The 3,900-nt window shown below is 50.1% G+C and overlaps 1 long non-coding RNA gene across 1 annotated transcript; it reads left to right on the top strand.

The window, feature by feature from the left end:
• Nucleotides 1–256: 256 nt before the first annotated feature.
• On the top strand, nt 257–3,067 carry LOC128121776 (uncharacterized). Its single transcript, XR_008222256.1, has 2 exons — nt 257–1,846; nt 2,063–3,067. It is a non-coding gene; the product is annotated as an uncharacterized LOC128121776 (long non-coding RNA).
• The last annotated feature ends 833 nt before the right edge of the window (nt 3,068–3,900 follow it).

Raw genomic sequence — 3,900 nt, forward strand, 5'->3', positions numbered from 1 at the left:
CCAGAAACCGCAGCCTCAGAATTGCACCTAAGAGTGGGTGGGGACCAGGGGGTTGATGGAAACAGCATGGGGGTCTGTGCTGTATTTAATTAGGGCTGAGTGTGGGGCATGTAATGGGTTCTCCATCAATAAATAATATTTCTCGGATTAGTGAAAGGGAGAACAAAATCAGTGTGTCTCCTCTAGTCTCGTCCCTCTCCCTCTTCCCCCTCCATCTCCTCTCTCATTCTTTGCCTCTTTGTTTCACACGGGTCACAAGTCACAGCTGAAACTGTGACACAGAAGCTGAAAGCTGAATTGGGAGCGCTTTCTCAGTTCCTCTGGTGCTGTTGAATGAAGCTCCAGTTTGTTTCTCGGAACCAGAAGGATCCCCCTTATCCTAGGATCGACAGGAAACTGAGACCTGGGGCTGTTGCCAGGCCTGTGGTCTCCTGAGCCTTCCGGACTGTGACTTACACCGAATAGGCAAGTTCTGAACTTTCCCCTGTGCCAGGAAGTCCCCCAATCAGGCCTGGCCTTGCGCACCACCTGCCCCCCATATGTCTTTAGAATTAGGACTGCTGATCTATCTGTTCCCTTCAAGGTATCAGGAGAAAGGGATTTAGACCTATCAAAGCATCCATGACCTTGAATCTCATTGTCATGAGGGCCCCTTGCCTCAGTCTCTTTCAGCTTGTCACAGCTTCCCTGTGACTCAAGATGACAGGGAGACATGAGGGATGAGGCAACTTTACAGAGACCCAGGCCTCACCCCCTGGGAGTCCAGTTCAGTCAGAATGGGTCGAGGCTCGTAGATGGCATGCCTTAAAGCTACTGAGTTTGAACATAACGTGTGACCCGGGTTCTGAATACCATTTCTTCTTGACCTGGGCACCTCAGGAATGGAAACACACAGCTTCCCTCCCAGTCCCCTGTGTTTTCGCCTCTGTCGTGGGATAGACCCCAACCCTTTGGGGAATTAGAGAGGACACCCACTCCCGTCTCTCCTGTCACCTCTTTGTCAAGTCACAGAACCCTAAGAAACCAGAAGCTCCTCATGCCCTGTTAGAATGGCGTCCCCAGCCATTTCAAATCCACAGTCTGCTCTAACCCAAAGTTGGCTCACACAGTCACACTTCTCTTCCTGGGCTGATACATAGGCCTCCCAATATCAGAACCAATTGGGGATTTGTACTCAAATAAATGACGAGAAGAACAGGCAACCAACTATGTCTTCCACGAAGAGTGGGTGTATTGTTAAGACCTTGCTTAATCCTCAGATGATCTTTTTTCGTTTGTTTGGTTGGTTGATTTTTTGAGACAGGGTTTCTCTGTGTAGTTTTGGTGCCTGTCCTGGATCTCACTCTGTAGACCAGGCTGGCCTCAAACTCACAGAGATTCACCTGGCTCTGCCTCCCAAGTGCTGGGATTAAAGGTGTGCGCCACACCACCCAGCCAGATGAACTTACTTTATATAATTTATTTTATGTGCATTGGTGTGAGGGTGTCAGATTCTCTGGAACTAGAGTTACAAACAGTTGTGAGCCATGTGAGTGCTGGGAATTGAACCTGGGTCCTCTGGAAGAACAGCCAGTGCTCTTAACCACTGAGCCATCTCTCCAGCTCCTGTCAGAAGAACTTCTTATATCACCATTCAGGCGGTAGCTATCTCTTTTCATTCTCCAATGCTGGAGAAGTGGATTTCAGAGCAATATGCCATACTCCCAAAGAGCATGTGAGCAGCTATTTCTAGAAAAGGAGACAGCTGTGGATTCTAGCCATTCTTTTCATAGACTCCCCTGGTCCTATGCCTCTCATGATGGTTACACTGGCCTAAGACAGGTCTCTATCCAAACACCTCTTCCAGGTAGGCTTTCACCCATCCATCCATACATCTACTCATCTATCTACCCACCTAGTCATCACCCATCCATCCTCCTCCCGTTCATCCTCCCACCCATCTATCTACCTAGTTTTCCATCCATTCATCCATCCATCCATCCATCCATCCATCCATCCATCCATCCATACACATATATCCATATACATACATTGCATGCTTACCCTGTGTTCTCTGAGCTAGGCAATAGGTGTTCAAGAGGAAGAACAAGACATAGAAGAAGGTCCTGCTCAGGGACAGCCAGCATTTCACTGCAAGAGGACAAACAGTGAGGTAAGCATATGGCCACGGGGCTGGCATCCGGTCCCTGAAGGTAAGAGTCAAGTTGTAGGAAGCCCCGAGGCTCAGCAGAATGAGGGGTTTGTGAGGTGACGCTCTGGGGAAGATGAGACACAAAGACTGAGAGAGACTTGGAGATAATGTTCTAGGGGACTGTTGTAGGGAGGAAATGGGGGGGAGGGGGGAGAAGCAAAGGAAACCTGGGTCTTGCTGTGTGTCTGAAGGCAAGCAGCAGCAGCAGGCAGCGATGACGGGCGGGGCGGGACCAATGGGGAAGGGGGAAGAGGGTTTCCCTCATGCTGGGTGTGTGAGGGCCATGTGGGGCTGCTGCAGCTCTGGGCAGTTTCCAACTCTGCAGCTGGTATCCCAGGCTGGGCAGTGAGAACAGACTGGAGTTGGGGGGTGGGGATGAGGATGAAGAACAAAACTTGGTGCTGTTCACCATGATTAATTAACCCAGCGCCAGAACCCCCAAGGCACGGTGCTAAAAATACCTGCTTCCCTCTGAGATGCGGCAGCTGCCACCCAGCAACTTTTAGCCATGCCATTTGTCATAATTTGACACTGCTAAGGAGTGTCCACAGGGCTGTGTTTCTGCAAGAATCGGACTCGTCCAGAGCCCACCAGCCAGCTGGTCCTTAGAACCCGCCCATGGTACATTTCTACAGTCTCTTTTTGTGTCTCAGAGCCCTGCCTGAGCTGCATCTGGATGTGACTGGCACCTGCCTGAAGCTTGCCTCCTCCCAGAAGGGAAAAGACCTGCCTCCAGAGGTGTGAGCCAATGCATTCGCCAGTGCATCCTCGGATGCCATGTTTCACACCACCGCCGCCCTGCACCTCGGATTGCAGCCATCTATCAGAGGCCCTGCCAGCCCAGGGCGGCACTTTAATTAAAATATGTAAAACATGCTGGTGAGAGTTGGCTCTGAACACACAGGAGCCTGCCTTGGACAGAAGTAGTGCAGGTCAGACCAGCTTGGAGCTGGCCCTTCTCCAGCCAGGGAGGGTAGGGCTGCCAGGGGGGCCCCTCCTGAAGGCTGGGGGCAATGATGTCTGAGACGCAGCATCCTCTGAGGCACAGTAGCCTGGGCAAGCAAGAAAGTCTGTTCAGTAGAGAGCTGCAGCAAGTCCACAGACCAGCACTTCTACCTCATGAGCTGGAAATGTGTGACATCAGCTACTAGTATTGGGAGCTATAATATTCTGTTCCCATCTTCAATACTAATTTTATCAAGACAGTTGTGAAATTAATAACTGATGCTGATTTTTTAATGCAGCACTGGGGATTTTTAAATTTTTATTTACTTTTTTATGTATGTGTATGAGTGTTTTACCTGTGTGTATGTCTGTGCACCTACCTTGTGGGTACCTGGTGCCCATGGAGGCCAGAAGAGGGTGTTGGATCCCCTGGAACTAAAGTTACAGACAGTTGTGAGTTGTCATTTGGGAGCCGAGTATTAAACCCAGGTCCTCTGGAAGAGCAGTCAGTGCTCTTAACCACTGAGCCATCTCTCTAGCCCTAGCAATGGGGATTAAACTCAGGGTCTCACACATGCCACTGATCTATATTCTCTTCTCTCTCTCTCTCTCTCTCTCTCTCTCTCTCTCTCTCTCTCTCTCTCTCTCTCTCCTCTCTCTCTCTCTCATAGTCATGGATAGATGGCTATATGTAGAAACATGCTTGAATGCCTGTGGAGGCCAGAGGACTCTGGTGTTATTCCTCAGGGGCTTCCCACCTTGTT

The sequence above is a fragment of the Peromyscus californicus genome, unplaced genomic scaffold (genome assembly GCF_007827085.1).
Source record: "Peromyscus californicus insignis strain IS unplaced genomic scaffold, ASM782708v3 Scaffold_3__1_contigs__length_106647218, whole genome shotgun sequence".
NCBI classification, from domain to species: Eukaryota; Metazoa; Chordata; class Mammalia; order Rodentia; family Cricetidae; genus Peromyscus; species Peromyscus californicus.